Below are 19,144 nucleotides of genomic sequence, written 5' to 3'. Positions count from 1 at the left end.
TCCCTGTTTTTCAGCTTTTTAGAATAGTTTGGAAATTGGTATTAATTCTTCTTTAAAAATTCGGTAGAATTCAGTAGTAAAACCATCCAGTCTTGGGGTTTTCTTTGTTGGGAGGCTTTTTGTCACCAATTCTATCTTGTTACTTGTTGTTGATCTATTCAGCTTTCTGTGTCTTCCTGGCTCAATCTTTGTAGGTTATGAGTTCAGGAATTTATCCATTTTTTCTAGGTTTTCCAGTTTGTAGATGTATCGTTGTTCATAGCAGTCCCTAGTAATTCTCTGTATTTCTGGGTATGTCTCTTTTTGTTTGAGAGCTGTAATGTCTCTTTTCTGTTTCTGATTTTCTTTATTTAGATCTTGCCTCTTTCTTCTTAGTTAGCCTGGCTAGCAGTTTATTGATTTTCTTTATCTTTTCAAGAAACTAACTTTTCATTTTGTTGAATTCTTTCTATTTTTAAAGTCCCTTTCATTTAGTTCTCCTCTGACATTTATTATTTCTTTCTTTCTTTCTAATAATTTGGGGTTTGGTTGCTTCTTTTCTAGATCCTTTTGGGGCATCATTAGGTTGTTTATTTGAAATCTTTTTACTTTTTGATGCAGGCACTTATTGTTATAAACTTTCCTCTGGGCCCTGCTTTTGTTGTATCCATTAGGTTTTGGTATATTGTGTTTTCATTTTCATTTGTTTCACAAAATTTTAAAATTTCCTTTTAAATTTCTTCAGTGACCCAGTGGTCAATCAGAATCATGTCATTTAATTTTCATGTATTGTTCTGGTTTCCCAAGTTCGCCTTGTTATTGATCTCTAGTTTTATTCCATTGTGGTCAGGGAAAATGCTTGATATGACTTCAGATTTTACACATTTGTTGAGACTTGTTTTGTAGGCTAACATATGGTTTATTTTAGAGAATGTCTATGTGTTGAGGACACATAGACTATGTGTTGAGGAAGATTGTGTATTCTGCAGCTGTTGGATGAAATGTCTACGAATTTTTTTAGGTCCATTGGTCTATAGTGTAGATTAAGTCCAATGTTTTGTTGTTGATTTTTCTGTCTATATCAGGGGTGTCCAATATTTTGACTTCCCTGGGCCACACTAAAAGAAGAAGAATTGTCTTGGGCCACACATAAAATTCACTAACACTAATGATTGCTGATAAGCTCAGAAAAAGAAAATGTCCATGCATAAATCTCATGTTTTAAGAAACTTTATGAATTTGTATTGGGCCACATTCAAAGCCATCCTGGGCTGGCTTCTGCCCACAGGCCACGTGTTGGACAATCTTGATCTAGATAATCTGTCCAATGCTGAAACCAGGGTGTTGAAATCCCCAACTATTATTGTATTGAGTCTATCTCTTTCTTTAGCTTTAATAACATTTACTTCATAAATCTGGGTGCTCTGGTGTTGGGTGCATATATCCTTATAATTGTCATATCCTCTTGCTGAATTGATCCCTTTATCATTATATAATTACCTTCTTTGTCTTTTTTTATTATTTTTTATTTTTCTTTTGTGATAATGGTATGGTTTCATATATATATATATACACTTTAAGTTCTAGGGTACATGTGCACAACGTGAAGTTTTCACATGTTTGTAGATGGTTGTAGAAGTGTGGTATTATTTCTGTGGGGCTCTGTTCTGTTCCATTGGTCTATATCTCTGTTTTGGTACCAGTACCATGCTGTTTTGGTTACTGTAGCCTTGTAGTACAGTTTGAAGTCAGGTAGCGTGATGCCTCCAGCTTTGTTCTTTTGGCTTAGGATTGTCTTGGCAATGCGGGCTCTTTTTTGGTTCCATATGAACTTTAAAGTAGTTTTTTTCCAATTCTGTGAAGAACGTCATTGGTAGCTTAATAGGGATGGCATTGAATCTATAAATTACCTTGGACAGTATGGCCATTTTCACGATCTTGATTCTTCCTATCCATGAGCATGGAATGTTCTTCCATTTGTTTGTGTCCTCTTTTATTTCATTGAGCAGTGGTTTGTAGTTCTCCTTGAAGAGGTCCTTCACATCCCTTGTAAGTCAGATTCCTAGGTATTTTATTCTCTTTGAAGCAACTGTGAATGGGAGTTCACTCATGATTTGGCTCTCTGTTTGTTATGGGTATATAAGAATGCTTGTGATTTTTGCACATTAATTTTGTATCCCGAGACTTTGCTGAAGTTGCTTATCAGCTTAAGGAGATTTTGGGCTGAGACAGTGGAGTTTTCTAAATATTCAATCATGTCATCTTCAAACAGGGACGATTTGACTTTCTCTTTCCCTAATTGAATACTCTTTATTTCTTTCTTCTGCCTGATTGCCCTGGCCAGAACTTCCAACACTATGTTGAGTAGGAGTGGCGAGAGAGGCCATCCCTGTCTTGTGCCAGTTTTCAAAGGGAATGCTTCCAGGTTTGCCCATTCAGTATGATATTGGCTGTGGGTTTATCATAAATAGCTCTTATTATTTTGAGATACATTCCATCAATACCGAACTTATTGAGAGTTTTTAGCATGAAGGGCTGTGGAATTTTGTCAAAGGTCTTTTCTGCATCTATTGAGATAATCGTGTGGTTTTTGTCTTTGGTTCTGTTTATATGCTGGATTATGTTTCTTGATTTGCATATGTTAAACCAGCCTTGCATCCCAGGGATGAAGCCCACTTGATCATGGTGGATAAACTTTTTGATGTGTTGCTGGATTCAGTTGGCCAGTATTTTATTGAGGATTTTTGCATCGATGTTCATCAGGGATATTGGTCTAAAATTCTCTCTTTTTTTGTTGTGTCTCTGCTAGGCTTTCATGTCAGGATGATGTTTGCCTCATAAAATGAGTTAGGGAGGATTCCCTCTTTTTCTATTGATTGGAATAGTTTCAGAAGGAATGGTACCAGCTCCTCCTTGTACCTCTGGTGGAATTCGACTCTGAATCCATCTGGTCCTGGACTTTTTTTCATTGGTAGGCTATTAATTATTGCCTAAATTTCAGAGCCTGTTATTGGTCGATTCAGAGATTCATCTTCTTCCTGGTTTAGTCTTGGGGAGGTGTATGTGTCCAGGAATTCATCCACTTCTTCTAGATTTTCTAGTTTATTTGCGTAGAGGTGTTTATAGTATTCTCTGATGGTAGTTTGTATTTCTGTGGGGTCAGTGTTGATATCCCCTTTATCATTTTTTATTGCATCTATTTGATTCTTCTCTCTTTTCTTTTTTATTAGTCTTGCTAGCAGTCTATCAATTTTGTTGATCTTTTGAAAAAAAAAAAAAAGCTCCTGGATTCATTGATTTTTTTGAATGGTTTTTTGTGTCTCTATCTCCTTCAGTTCTGCACTGATCTTAGTTATTTCTTGCCTTCTGCTAGCTTTTGAGTGTGTTTGCTCTTGCTTCTCTGGTTCTTTTAATTGTGATGTTAGGGCATCAATTTTAGATCTCTCCTGCTTTCTCTTGTGAGCATTTAGTGCTATACATTTCCCTCTACACACTGCTTTAAATGTGTCCCAGAGATTCTGGTATGTTGTGTCTTTGTTCTCATTGATTTCAAAGAACATCTTTATTTCTGCCTTCATTTTGTTATGTACTCAGTAGTCATTCAGGAGCAGGTTGTTCAGTTTCCATGTAGTTGAGCAGTTTTGAGTGAGTTTCTTAATCCTGAGTTATAGTTTGATTGCACTGTGGTCTGAGAGACAGTTTGTTGTAATTTCTGTTCTTTTACATTTGCTGAGGAGTGCTTTACTTCCAACTATGTGGTGAATTTTGGAATAAGTGTGATGTGGTGCTGAGAAGAATGTATATTCTGTTGATTTGGAGCGAAGAGTTCTGTAGATGTCTATTAGGTCCACCTGTTGCAGAGCTGAGTTCAATTCCTGGATATCCTTGTTAACTTTCTGTCTCGTTGATCTGTCTAATGTTGACAGTGGGGTGTTAAAGTCTCCCACTATTATTGTGTGGGAGTCTAAGTCTCTGTGTAAGTCTCTAAGGACTTGCTTTATGAATCTGGGTGCTCCTATATTGAGTGCATGTATATTTAGGTTAGTTAGCTCTTCTTGTTGAATTGATCGCTTTACCATTATGTAATGGCCTTCATTGTCTCTTTTGATCTTTTTTGGTTTAAAGTCTGTTTTATCAGAGATTAGGATTGCAACCCCTGCCTTTTTTTGTTTTCCATTTGCTTGGTAGATCTTCCTCCATCCCTTTATTTTGAGCCTATGTGTGTCTCTGCACATGAGATGGGTCTCCTGAATACAGCACACTGATCGGTCTTGACTCTTTATCCAATTTGCCAGTCTGTGTCTTTTAATTGGAGCATTTAGCTGATTTACATTTAAGGTTAATATTGTTATGTGAGAATTTGATCTTGTCATTATGATGTTAGCTGGTTATTTTGCTCGTTAGTTGATACAGTTTCTTCCTAGCATCAATGGTCTTTACAATTTGACATGTTTTTGCAGTGGCTGGTACCGGTTGTTCCTTTCCATGTTTAGTGCTTCCTTCAGGAGCTCTTGTAGGGCAGGCCCAGTGGTGACAAAATCTCTCAGCATTTGCTTGTCTGTAAAGGATTTTATTTCTCTTTCACTTATGAAACTTAGTTTGGCTAGATATGAAATTCTGGGTTGAAAATTCTTTTCTTTAAGAATGTTGAATATTGGTCCCCACTCTATTCTGGCTTGTAGAGTTTCTGCCGAGAGATCCACTGTTAGTCTGATGGGCTTCCCTTTGTGGGTAACTGACCCTTCTCTCTGGCTGCTCTTAATGTTTTTCCCTTCATTTCAACTTTGGTGAATCTGACAATTATATGTCATGGAGTTGCTCTTCTCGAGGAGTATCTCTGTGGTGTTCTCTGTATTTCCTGAATTTGAATGTTGTCCTGCCTTGCTAGGTTGGGGAAGTTCTCCTGGATAATATCCTGTGGTGTTTTCCAACTTGGTTCCATTCTCCCCGTCACTTTCAGGTACACCAATCAGATGTAGATTTGGTCTTTTCACATGGTCCCATATTTCTTGGAGGCTTTGTTCATTTCTTTTTGCTCTTTTTTCTCTAAACTTCTCTTCTCACTTCATTTCATTCATTTGATCTTCAATCACTGATACCCTTTCTTCCAGTTGATCGAGTCGGCTACTGAAGCTTGTTCATGCATCCTATAGTTCTCATGTTATGGTTTTCAGCTCTATGAGGTCATTTAAGGACTTCTCTACGTTGGTTATTCTAGTTAGCCATTTGTCTAATCTTTTTTCAAGGTTTTTAGCTTCTTTGCAATGGGTTTGATCTTCTTTCTTTAGCTCAGAGAAGTTTGATCATCTGAAGCCTTCTTCTCTCAACTTGTCAAAGTCATTCTCCATCCAGCTTTGTTCCCTTGCTGGTGAGGAGCTGCATTCCTTTGGAATGGGAGAAGTGCTCTGATTTTTAGAATTTTCAGCTTTTCTGCTCTGTTTTTTCCCCATCTTTGTGGTTTTATCTAACTTTGGTCTTTGATGATGGTGATGTACAGATGGGGTTTTGGTGTGGATGTTCTTTCTGTTTGTTAGTTTTCCTTCTAACAGTCAGGACCCTCAGCTGCAGGTCTGTTAGAGTTTGCTGGAGGTCCACTCCAGACCCTGTTTGCCTGGGTATCAGCAGCGGGGGCTGCAGAAGAGTGAATATTGCCGAACAGCAAATGTTGCTTCCTGATCATTCCTCTGGAAGCTTCGTCTCAGAGGGGTACCCAGCTGTGTGAGGTGTCAGTCTGCTCCCACTGGGGGGTGCTGCCCAGTTAGGCTACTCGGGGGTCAAGGACCCACTTGAAGAGGCAGTCTGTCCATTCTTAGATCTCAAACTCCATGCTGGGAGAGCCACTACTCTCTTCAAAACCTGTCAGACAGGGACATTTAAATCTGCAGAGGTTTCTGCTGTCTTTTGTTTGGCTATGCCCTGACCCCAGAGGTGGAGTCTACAAAGGCAGGCAGGCCTCCTTGAGCTACAGTGGGTTCCACCTAGTTCGAACTTCCTGGCCACTTTGTTTACCTACCTACTCAAGCCTCAGCAATGGTGGTGCCCCTCCCCCAGCCTCACTGCCGCCTTGCAGTTAGATCTCAGACTGCTGTGCTAGCAATGAGAGGGGCCCCATGGGCATGGGACCCTCCAAGCCAGGCACAGGATATAATCTCCTGGTGTGCTGTTTGCTAAGACCCTTGGAAAAGCACAGTATTAGGGTGGGAGCAACCCGATTTTCCAAGTGCTGTGTGTCATGGTTTCCCTTGGCTAAGAAAGGGAATTCCCTCACCCCTTGTGCTTCCCACGTGAGGCAAAGCCTCACCCTGCTTCAGTTCTTGCTCAGTTGGCTGCACCCACTGTCCTGCACCCACTGTCCGACATGCCCCAGTGAGATGAACCCAGTACCTCAGTTGGAAATGCAGAAATCACCCGTCTTCTGTGTCGCTCATGCTAAGAGCTGTAGTCTGGAGCTATTCCTATTCGGCCATCTTGGAACCACTCTCCCTTCTTTGTCTTTTTTATGTTTTATGGCTTAAAATCTTTTTTGTCTGATATAATAGAGTAGCTACTCCTGCAAACTTTTGGTTTTCATTTGCATGGAATACTTTTTTCCCATCCCTTTACTTTTGTCTATGTGTGTCTTTATGGGTGATATTTCTTTATTGTATGCAGCATACAGCCGAATCTTGTTTTTTTAAAACCCATTCAGGGAGGCAGTGGCAAGATGGTTGAACAGTAACAGCTCTGGTCTGCAGCTCCCAGCAAGACCAACGCAGAAGGTGGGTGATTTCTGTATTTCCAACTGAGGTACCCAGTTCATCTCACTGGGACTGGTAAGGCAGTGGGTGCAGACCACAGAGGGCAAGCAGAAGCATGGTGGGGTATCACCTCACCTGGGAAGTGCAAGGAGCCAGGGGACCTCCCTTCCCTAGTCAAGGGAAGCCTTGAGGGGCTGTGCTGTCTGGCCCAGATACTACACTTTTCCCATGGTTTTTGCAATCCGCAGATCAGGAGATTCCCTCGTGTGCCCATACCACCAGGGCCCTGGGTTTCAAACACAAAACTGGGCAGCTATTTGGGCAGGCACAAAGCTAGCTGCAGGAGCTTTTTTTGTACCTCAGTGGCACCTGGAACCCCAGCAAGACAGAACCATTCACTCCCCTGGAAAGGGGGCTGAAGCCAGGAAGCCAAGTGGTCTCGCTCAGTGGGCCCCACTCCCACGGAGCCCAGCAAGCTAAGAACCACTGGCTTGAAATGTTCACTGCCAGCACAGCAGTCTGAAGTTGATCTGGGATGAACCAGCTTGGTGCGGGGAGGGGTATCTGCCATTACTGAAACTTCAGTAGACTGTTTTTCCCTGGCAGTGCTAAGGAGGTTGGGAGGTTTGGACTGGGTGGAATTCATCACAGCATGGCAAAGTGGCTGTGACCAGACTGCCTCTCTGGATTCCTCCTCACTGGGCATAGCATCTCTGAAAGAAAGACAGCAACCCAGTCATGGGCTTATGGATAGAACTCCCAACTCTCTGAGACAGAGCACCTGGGGGAAGGGGGGGTTGTGGGTGCAGCTTCAGTGGACTTAAACATTCCTGCCTGATGGCTCTGAAAAAAATCACTTGATCCTGACAAGGAGGATTCTCCCAGCACAGTGCTCAAGCTCTGCTAAGGGACAGACTGCCTCCTCAAGTGGGTCCCTGACCTCCATGCCTCCTGACTGGGAGAGACCTCCCAACAGGGGTCTACAGACACCTCATACAGGAGAGCTCCAGATGGCATTAGACCAGTGCTCCTCTGGGACAAAGCTTCCAGAGGAATGAACAGGCAGCAATATTTGCTGTTCTACAGGCTCCACTGGTGATACCCAGGTGAACAGGGTCTAGAGTGGACCTCTAGCCAACTGCAGGAGATCTACAGAAGAGGAGGCTGACTGTTAGAAGAAAAACTAACAAACAGAAAGCAACAACATCAATATCAACAGTAAGGACTCCCACACAAAAACCCCATGCAAAAGTCATCAGCCTCGAAAATCAAAGGTAGATAAATCTACAAAGATGAGGAAAAACCAGTGAAAAATGCCAAAAATTCCAAAAACCAGAATGCCTCTTCTCCTCCAAATGATCGCAACTCCTCTCCAGCAAGGGCACAAAACTGGACAGAGAATGAGATTGACAAATTGACAGAAGTAGGCTTCAGAAGGTTGGTAATAACAAACTCCTCTGAGCTAAAGGAGCATGTTCTAACCCAATACAAGAAAGCTAAGAACCTTGAGAAAGGTCATTTAAGGTCTTCTATATGCTTGTTTATTCCAGTTAGCCATTCATCTAATCTTTTTTCAAGGTTTTTAGCTTGTTTGCGGTGGGTTCGAACTTCCTCCTTTAGCTCGGAGAAGTTTGTTATTACTTATCATCTGAAGCCTTCTCTCATCTCGTCAAAGTCATTCTCTATCCAGCTTTGTTCCATTGCTGGCAAGGAGCTGCATTCCTTTGGAGGAGAAGAGGCACTCTGATTTTTAAAATTTTCAGCTTTTCTGCTCTGTTTTTTCTCTATCTTTGTGGTTTTATCTACCTTTGGTCTTTGATGATGGTGACATACAGATGGGGTTTTGGTGTGGATGTCCTTTCTGTTTGTTAGTTTTCCTTCTAACAGTCAGGACCCTCAGCTGCAGGTCTGTTGGAGTTTGCTGGAGGTCCACTCCAGATCCTGTTTGCCTGGATATCAACAGCTGAGGCTGCAGAACCACAAATATTGCAGAATGGCAAATGTTGCTGTGTGATCATTCCTCTGGAAGCTTCATCTCAGAGGGGCACCTGGCTGTATGAGGTGTCAGTTGGCCCCTACTGGGAAGTGCCTCCCAGTTAGGCTACTCGGGGGTCAGGGACCTACCTGAGGAGGCAGAATGTCCATTCTCAGGTCTCAAACTTCATGCTGTGAGAATCACTACTCTCTTCAAAGCTGTCAGACAGGGACGTTTAAGTCTGCAGAAGTTTCTGCTGCCTTTTGTTCAGCTATGCCCTGCCCCCAGAGATGGAGTCTACAGAGGCAGGCAGGCCTCCTTCAGCTGTGGTGGGCTCCACCCAGTTTGAGCTTCCCGGCCACTTGGTTTACTTACTCAAGCCTCAGCAATGGCATATGCCCCTCCCCCAGCCTCACTGCCGCCTTGCAGTTCGATCTCAGACTGCTGTGCTAGCAGTGAGCAAGGCTCTGTGGGTGTGGGACCCTCTGAGCCAGGTGTGGGATAAATCTTCTGGTGTGCCATTTGCTAAGACTATTGGAAAAGTGCAGTATTAGGGTGAGAGTGTCCCAGTTTTCCAAGTACCATCTGTCACAGCTTCCCTTGACTAGGAAAGGGAATTTCCAGACCCCTTGCGCTTCCCAGGTGAGGTGATGCCCCACCCTGCTTTGATTCACACTCTGTGGGCTGCACCCGCTGCCCAACAAGCCCCAGTGAGATGAACCCAGTACCTCAGTTAGAAATGCAGAAATCACCTGTCTTCTGCATCGTTCATGCTGGGAGCTATAGACTGGAGCTGGACAGCATGCAGGTGTGCAGTGGCCTGATTACTGGAGGGGTGGGATGCTGCTGGTGGCAGCAGCCCTGGGCCGGTGGCCCCCAGGCTCTGGAGAGCATGCACTTGGGCTCCCTCTGTTCTGACAGTAGCCTTCCTGGTGTGCTGCACTGCCTGTTGTCTGTGTGGCAACAGGACACTGCATGGGCTAAAGTGCTGAGGATCCAGTCAAACCACTGGATCCAGATGGTGTTGCGATGCTAAAGACCTCTGGGTGGACATGGGGGCAGCTCATGGGGGGCTCCATGGATGCAGAAATGCAGGGGATATTGAGCTCCAGGGCAGAATGTAGGCTGGTGGAGGCTGGACTCTCAAAATGATGCCATGGCGTAGCAGCTTGGGTCTTAGGGGGTGAGAAGGACCCAGCGTTTCCTCTCGAGGACAATGCAGTCATGCACACTCCAGGCAGCTCCCTGTACTAGTCCCAGGGCCTGTGAGGGCCAAGGGGCTCTCTCATGGCCAGTACTGCAGGAGTCTGTGGTGGGAATGTGGACTGTTGGGAATCTCTTGCTTATCTTTTCCCCACAATGGGGAGTTCCTTCTGGCTTTACACCAATCTTAAGTGGGCCGGCTGTTTTGCTTTCCCCACCTCCATGCCTCAAAGTGTCTCTGCCACTTCCCTGCTGAATTCCAGCATATTATCCTAGATGCACTGTTTGATGTGTGGTTATCTATTTGCTGTTTTGGTCGTTCTTTGTGGAGGAGGCAAGTTCTGGGTGCCTCTATTCCTGCTCCAAGAATTTCTTATCTTCTCTGGACCCGTATGCTATTTTCATGGCAAAAGGCAGAAGAGCATTAGGTTTGATTCTGTCTCTTCCACTGACCAGCTGTGAGAATGTGGGTGGAAGTTTACCTTTGTGAATCCTGGTTTCCTCCCTCAGGAGCCTCTTGCAGGTGGAGGTGTGTGAAACTCGACCAGATTACATGTAAAGCAGCCTGCTGTTTGCTGCCCCTTTCCTATGTATTTGTTTGTTTTCTGAGTTGTCTGTTTTTGAGTCTTTGGATACTACATTTACTTAAAGTGATTATACCCAGACTCATCAGCTCCTTTCCTCTTATAAGCTGGAGTTTAATGTTTATCTGGAGTTGGAAAGAAGCTGATGCCTCATAAATTCAAGCTCTGATCATCTTATAGCTTCATTAATACTTTCCTGAAGGATGAGATGATAAACCTACACTTCTGATAGGTTTACAGCTTTATGCTTGGGGGCTAGTGTCAGGGGGGAGATGTTCTATTTTTCTCTCTTTTTTTTTTTCCTTTGTTTTGATTGTTGTTCTGTAAAGGATCTTGGCTGTCCAGAGCATATTTCACTCATTTGGCTGGGATACTTTCTGAATGGTATAGAGATAACCAATTGTAGAGTTTTTATGGAAACTGAAGATTTTGCCTCCCTCAAGAATATTATAATCTTAACTTATTGTTTGAGGCTCCATTGCTTTTGAATAAATACAGAATGTATTTTCTCTTCCCCTATTCAAGTGGGCAGTGTTTTAAATGGACTGTAACAGGAGCTTTCTCTGTTTGCATTGAGAGCCATCTCAAGTCTACATCCAGAAAACCTAATAAAAATTTGAGCTGCAAACAACTCGGTGGAAGCAGAAGAATGAAAGAAGTTGTTTGATGAGGATTTTGCAGAATGATGGCACAAGGCTGTTGCTTGCAGAAGGACTTAGCAATTTCTCAGGAAGGAGGAGTTTGCTCCTGCCCACTCCAGTCAGTCAATTCGGAGGGTTCAGATGATCATTAATTCCTCTTGCAAAACTATCCCACACAGGTGAGGTGGCACATCCTTCTACACAGGCCTCACTTTGGGTGCATTTCTAGTAAATTTTCCTTTCCCCTAACTCAGTGTGATATAAAGCTGTTCAAAATTATTATAAACAAAACCAAAACAAAACAACTGAAAATCTCATCAGAGTAGATGTCTCCCGGAGCTTATACAGTAATATTTATCATTTTGCCAATTTCTGGACGGGAAAAAATTCTACATGTGTTAACTATACATTGTGTCATAAATCAAAAGCGGGTGTTTTCTTTATAAGATTTCTCCATTGTTTTAGTTGACTGGAGCACATATTATCAATTGAACCAGTAGATTTTGGCTAGTAGATGAGATGGTGTGTCAGTTCTGTTTCTTGTTGGTGTTTGGTATTATGGTGGTCTTTGATATGGAAAACCATTCCTTCACTTTACCCAACTTGTGATTCCTTAGTACCTACGCCAGCTGTATTGTTTACAAGAGCTGACTACTAGTGCCTCTTACCAACACTGTTTTCAGTGACATCATTTTGGTAGCCCGAAATCATTTATGAGTGGAGTGTTTACACCACAGAAATTGGCAAACTCTACAAATCAGGGCTCTCCCCCGTATCCCTGACCCCCAGAGAGCTAATTGCTAAACAATTACAGACCCCCAGTGCCGCTGGCAGTCAATTCTCAATGCCTCAAACCCTAGAAGACAGAGGACTAGTGTTGGACAGAAAGTCACCATCCAGGAAATTGATCTGGGTCTTTACCAGCAGATAAGTAAGCTGAGCATTCCTACTGTCACTGCCTCTGCCTGCCACCATGCAGCTGTAAGTAGCTCTGCCTGAGTGTGTGTATACCTGTGTGTGTATTTATGTGGAAGGCCTGTGTGTGTGCCTGTGTTTTTGTGTGGATTCAGGCACGTGACTGTGTGCATGCATGTGTGCAGATGTATGCCTCTGTGTGCCCATGTGTGTGCATGTGTGTACCTATATGTGTGCATGTATACCTACATGTGTGCATGTGTATGTGCATGCATGCCCTGTAGCTCCTGCAAGCAATTGTCTGAAGCAGCCTCTGTCCTCTGCCACACATTTTTTCTTTCTGCCTGACACATCTTTCCCTTCCTCCTCAGCCCATCAGAACAGAGCTAGGCATTCACTAGCCTGGGCAATCAGCTGCTCAGAGCCTTGCATACAGTGGAAACCTGAGGAATGGTTCTTTCTAGAAGAACGTGAGAATCAGGGGCAACTCCTACCACATCTTTTCCCTTCTCTTGTCTGCCTCTCCTTCCTTACCTTTCAAATTCACATTTGGGAATCTTTAAAGAAAAAAAGATGCCTGGACTGGGAAGCTTGTGGGAATGAGGAAGGAGGGAGAGCCATTGCTGCCTGTTTGCCCAGCAGTGGTAGAGAGTTTGTAGACTGGCCATGGATGTCAGAGTCTGGGGGCTTCTCTAGGATCTTCCGAAGGGCCTCTCCCTTCTCACCAGTGAAAACCTAGACTGATCTCCAGGACCTGAGCCTTTGTGATAGCTCTTGGGTTTTGTCAGGCCTCTGCAGCTACTGTTGAGCCCATTAGGGGCAGCAGCCTGAGTCACCACTCAGAGTTAGAGATGAGGGCCAGAGCCCTGGCCTTCTCTCTGTGCCTGACATGTGCTCACAGTTTGCCTGTATTGTTCTATAGTCTTTAAACATAATAGCTTCTTTAAACAAGCGCCCACTGAAGCAGGCCCCTCATATTCCCATTTCACTCTTGCAGAAACTGAGGTATGAATAGGTGAAGTAACCCCAAATCTTACAGCCAGCAAGTGGCAGAAGCAGAATTGGAAGCCAAAGTTCCAGGTTCTCAGCTAAATCTCTAATCTGCGACTCAAGGGCCAGAAGCAATGTTTCCGTTTATTGGCTAGTTTCTGTAATTTCTAATGTGAATGTCTCTTCAATCAGTTTTGTGTCTTAAATGTAACCACAGAAATCCAAACTTCCCAGGCTAAGCTGGGGATCTTGGTGTGGAGTCCACTCCTGCTGTGGGGCCTCTAACTCTTGCTCCACTCTATGTCCTGACTTGGTTGCAACCAGGGGATGGCTCCCTGGGCAGACTCAACAGGTTAAAGCTGGAGGAGCCATCCATCTCTGAACACAGCCCCTTGCTGTACCCGGGGGGAATCGAAAGCTGACAGAGTAAGAGATTCATCAAGGTAGAATGCTGGATTCAGGCTCCGCCAACCCGGCCTAGGCCCATCTCCTGTTCATCCCTCCACGTGAGGGTGCAGACTAGGCTCTGCTGGCGGGTGGAGAGTGGGTGCATGGGAGCCCCTAGATGGGGACAGATCATTGCTGTTGGCCACTGGGAGGAGCTGCAGCAAGAAGCACAGAAGCATGTCTTAGAATCATTCCAGGGCATGGTGGAGCTGCAGATAGATACCCACGTAAGCGCGGGCATTGGCAAAGTGATGTGAACACTGGGGCTGGGGTCTCTCTGTCCTCCCCAAAGACCCGAGACCTCACAGAACTATGATAAGCCTAGAGGAAGACTTATTTTTATTTCATTTTTTTTCTTTTTTACCTCTAAGGTGATGCCTTGTGCAAAGCTGGTGCTCAAAATATATGATTATGGATGGATAGATCAACAAACACACAAACAGCAACAATGCTGGTTGCTCGGCCCTTTTGCTCTCTTCACTGGCTTCTTTTTCCAGAGCGTGCATCTTCTGACAGGTCTAAAGTGATCAAATGGGACCTCCGTTCTATTCCTTTCATTCACTGTAATCATGTGTTTGGGCACGGCTGTCATTTTACTGCCTGCTAGGAAAAGGGAATATGCTTGAATTTTATACGTTTCTGAATTTCATAAATTTTTTATTTTTAGAGGTGCTCCAGGCTGACTCCACACCTCCCAGTGAATGACAATTGTTCTAAAGGTGGACGTTCTTATTTAAGATTTTCATCAGGAAAAGTACTCTTTGTAGTAAACAAGAACACTCATGCAATTGGATTCACGGAGAAATGTTTGTTTTTCTCCCACTTGTTTAGTGTTGCTGGTGTTAGATCAAGTCTAGCCTTTACTGTTCCATTAAAAAATGACCATTTGTGATTACATACTTACAAAACTATATTCAGAAGGATATGTTTCAGATATTACATTTTTTCTAACAGTTCATTTCAGTTTTGAATAGAAGCCTTAAAATAGTTGGCCGGGCGCGGTGGCTCACACATGTAATCCCAGTACTTTGGGAGGCCAAGGTGGGCAGATCACGAGGTCAGGAGATCAAGACCACCCTGGCTAACACGGTGAAAGCCCGTCTCTACTAAAAACACAAAAAATTAGCCGGGCGTGGTGGTGGGCATCTGTAGTCCCAGCTACTCAGGAGGCTGAGGCAGGAGAAGGGCGTGAACCCGGGAGGGGGAGGCTGCAGGGAGCTGAGATCGCGCCACCGCACTCCAGCCTGGGTGTCAGAGTGAGACTCCATTTTAAAAATAAATAAATAAATAAATAATTGAAAAAGAAAAGGTTAAAAATAAATCATGGAAAATCATAAAGTGATTCATTATCTGAAATACTTTCTGAGTACAAAGCACTTTGTTTCCACTTCTTTGCTGGTACCTGCAAGTGAGCTAAAATGTGAAGGAAGGCATTTGTGATCTGATTTTGTGTCTACAAATGTCTAAGCCTAACCTTGAGCTGCTGCCTTTGTTGTTGTGTGAAGTGATGCAGCAAAGCAGGGGCTGGCAAACCTTCTGCAAAGGGCCAATCAATTTATTTTACTTTGGGGGCCAAATGTGTCTGCTACGACTCCTCAACCCCTCCATTGTAGCCGAAAAGCAGCCATGAATAGTATGTAAAGAAATGGGCATGACTGTGTTCCAATAAAACTTTACACAAATAGGCACCAGGTCAGACCTGCCTTGCAGGCTGCTGTTTACCAACCCTGTAGTAAACAATACTCAAATGTACTCTAGTTGAGAATCAAATGAAAATTAGTGATAATGGTACAGTACAGCTAGAACATTATTATTTCTGACACAGCAATAACGTGCCACGTATATAAAATGCTTCAACACAAATATGGGCAGATTATATTAACAGGTTGTATTGGCAATCACCATCCAAGTAGTGACCCCTGACCTGTGACTTCTCCTGTCATCTACAATCATTTAAAAAGCTGTCAAACCACTGGGGTGAGAGTGGTAAGATGTGAAATCTTCCCTTTGTCACCCTAATGATGAATTTCTACCTAGTCAGTTGGAACAGCAATACCATACATTTGAGTTGATAATATGGCAAAAAAAAAAAAAAAAAAAAAAAAATTCATGGGGCTGCCCACGAAAATCCTATCTGTTTAGGAGATACAGGCAATATAAATGAAAGAAAAAGCTCCTAATAATAATTACCAAACCTGAAATCAAGGTAGAGGAAGACGCTTGCCCATGAAGATGTTTTAAGTCTGAATGTCCAGAAACAAGAGTCAGCCAGGTCGAAAGGTTGAAGAAGTCTGACCAAGTCTTCTCATTCCTAATCCATTCATGGAAGCAGAGAAGTCTGTTATTTCAGGCCTCGGGCTGACAGCTCCCAGGGCTTGCCCTTCCATTCTGTCCTTTACACCGCATCTCGGATATCCCAAAACTGAAACTCGACTTGGTGTGTGCCCTGCCTGCTGGCCTTTTCCTCCTTAAAGGAGAGTAACAGTGGGCAAGAGGCAGCAGCCTCCACTGGCAGCATCACAACTGACCCCAGCCAAGAAGGACACCATGACATTCATGCTCTTCTCGTGCCTTTCAGGGGAATCCATAAATCAGACCCATTCATGGCCACCTGGGAAAACACCAGGAGCTGTTTGTAATCACAGCACACGAACACAACACCATCAGTCAATGTCTTCTCCTCAACTGTGATCAAAATTAATTTAAAGAGATTTAACTTTAAAAAGGAACATTGATGCGATGTTCATAAATCAATGAGCTAAATATTAGTCCTCATAACTGTTATAAAATCAGTTAACGATCCTTTCTGCTGTAAGCACAATTCTTAATCATTAGCACCATTACACATAGCTTCTCTTGAAATGCATCACCCAATACATCACAACACACAGTACTCACTCTCTAAGCAATCACGTGAAAGAATAAGGAGATATCAGTAATTCAAAACTGAAGCAGGCTTCTGACTTCCTAGTAGGCAATAGTCCCCTAGAAACTATAGATTATGTGATGTTCAGCAGTTCTCAAGCTTTAGCATGTATTCGAAACACCAGGAGGGCTTATGAAAACACAGATTGCTGGGGCCCAGCCCAGAGTTTCAGATTTAGTAGATCTATGGTAGGGTAAGAACTTGGATCTCTTTACAGCCTCTCAGTGGTGCAGATGCTACTGCTCCAGGACCACACAAAGAACCACTGTTCTAGAGAAGGGGCCTACACACTTTCTCTAGAGGGTCAAATTAATACTTCTGCTTTACAGCCCATGCCACCTCCATTGCAACTACTCTGTTCTGCTCTTGTAACACAAAAGCAGCCATAGATCATACTTAAGTGAGTGATGTGGCTGTGTTCCATTAGAACATTATTTACAAAAATAGGCGTGGACTGGACATGTCCTTTAGCCACAGTTTACTGACACCTGCGAGAGAGAATGAAGGACTGTCTTCAGAAGACTTGCCTCATCTCTCTGGCATGAATAACTGAAAGGGATAAAGTGTTGCAAGCCAGCCTCTCCCTACCCCAAATTTCTTTCTGAAAGATCTTACCTGCACATAACATAAAGCATGAATGCCATGGCACCTGACTTTTATCTTTTAAAATGTGTTCCAAGGAACTGTCCAGAAACAACACATTATATTAATATCAGAAAGCTTTAGAAACTGGATCACTATTCAGCATTTCAGTCTGTTTTAGAGGAGAATACCAGAAGCCTACCTCTGTCACTTGTCACCATGTACTGTGTCGGCCTCCAATAGACTAGAGTATAAGCTCTGAGAGAGCTGAAACTTTATCTTCACTTTATAGAAAGGTGCCTGGACAAAGGAAGGTGCTCGAAAATATTTTGTTGAATAAAAGAAAGTATGAAATCAACAAATCTGTTCCTGGCCTTTAGATTTCTAGATTTACCTTCAGAGCCTGGTAGCCAACTGTGCCTCCCTCCTCTCCATCACTACAGCCCTGGGACCGTAGGAACAGAAAAGAGACCAGGAGGGAGGCTCAGGGTCAGCGGATGTCTACCAAGACCACCACACTTGGGCTGATGATAAGGACAGACTTCCTTTGAGTCTCTCAGTTCCTGTACTTTGCTGTTTGGACCCTCAAGGACCACTCAGCTCTCCAGACACCTACGTGAAAGTTGGAAGTGGAAACAAACACCAGGGAACTGAGATCAAACAAAGCAGAGAGCCTAGGGCTGTTGATGGAAAGAGCTGGCTCCATGAGACAGGCAGACTTTAGTATCAGAAAGGCCAGCAAGGTAGGTAGGAGTTGAGGAGGAAAGGAGATGGAAAGCAAAACTTCCTGTTTTAATGAATTTGTTCGAACAGAGCAACCTAAGTGTCCATCGACAGATGAATAAAGAAAATGTGACATCTGTGCACAATGGAAAACTATTGGGCCAAACACTGCAAGACCCCACTTACATGAGCAAGCCAAAACAGTCAAACTCATAGAAACAGAGTAAAATGGTGGTACCAAAGGCTGGGAGAGGGGAAGACGTATCTCTTGGTATATTTCACAGTTTGCAAGACGAATACATTCTAGAGATCTGCTACACAGAGCCGTGCCTGTAGTTAGCAATACAGTATTATTCACTTAAAGATTTGTTAAGAGGGTAGATGTCTCATTAAGTGTTCTTACCACCATAATAGAGAAAAATCCATTAGAGGCTCTGCTTTTTATGTGCAGTTTGCAAGTTAGAAAGGAGAAAAACTAGAACTGAGGTCTGAAAATCAGATTAGCAAGAGAATTTATATAAGATATAATCTGTGATGATGAACTAAATTAGTACGAGTTCATTTTGCAGCTGAAGTCTTTAACAATAGGCACAATTTATGAACACTATTCCCTACAAGGGGGAGGTTTAGGAACAGATGCAATTATCTTAAATGTGTTTTACAACTTGGAGTTACACAAGGTATGAGGTTAAGGGGTTACATTCCCAATGGGTAAAGATAGGCTCTGGGGTAAAACACTGGATAATAGGAGTGCCCTCATCTCTTGAAATCAAATTTCAGAAAAACTTGGCAGGAAGATCAGTAACTTATGATCGATAACAGAGGCTAGTCAAATGTGACAGGGCTACTTGGTTAGCTCACTAAGTCGTAAAAGTTCTCTCCACTTCAGCTTACACCCAGGAAGGTCTTGTACAGGATAGCACCTGAATCACAGTAGGTTCAGGCCCAAGAATGTTGCACGCTCTCTGCACCAGGTCTGGAATGGAGATCCAGAAGAGAGGAAAGTCATAGCTGAGCATGTCAGTCAGGGTGCTCCAGAGAAACAGAACCAATAGGGGGTGTGTGTGTGTGTGTGTCTGTGTGTGTGTGTCTGTGTGTGTGTGTCTGTCTGTGTGTCTGTGTGTGTGTGTCTGTGTGTGTGTGTGTCTGTATTGTGTGTCGATGTGTGTGTGTGTGTGTTGGTCTGTGTGTGTGTCTCTGTCTGTGTGTGTGTGTGTGTGTGTGTGTGTCTGTGTCGTGTGTCTGTGTGTGTGTGTGAGTGAAGAGACAAAGATTAGTTTGGGAGTTGGTTCCTGGGGTGGGGCGCCTACATTCAGTCTTTTTTCTACTAAGTTCTTCACCTAATTGGACGAGGCTCACCCACACTATATCAAGTGCTCTGCTTTACTCAAAGTTCACCAATTTCAGTGTCTATCACATCTAAAAAAGAGCTTCACAGATAC

At 43.4% G+C, this 19,144-nt stretch overlaps 1 long non-coding RNA gene across 1 annotated transcript; it reads right to left on the bottom strand.

The window, feature by feature from the left end:
• Positions 1-10,166: 10,166 nt before the first annotated feature.
• LOC108586239 lies at positions 10,167-18,793 on the bottom strand. The gene is made up of 2 exons (XR_002522433.2): positions 15,667-18,793; positions 10,167-14,071 (listed from the first exon to the last, which is right to left on the bottom strand). It is a non-coding gene; the product is annotated as an uncharacterized LOC108586239 (long non-coding RNA).
• Positions 18,794-19,144: the final 351 nt, after the last annotated feature.

This window comes from Papio anubis, chromosome 5 (genome assembly GCF_008728515.1).
Source record: "Papio anubis isolate 15944 chromosome 5, Panubis1.0, whole genome shotgun sequence".
NCBI classification, from domain to species: Eukaryota; Metazoa; Chordata; class Mammalia; order Primates; family Cercopithecidae; genus Papio; species Papio anubis.
This window is presented reverse-complemented; position numbering and strand designations above follow the sequence as displayed.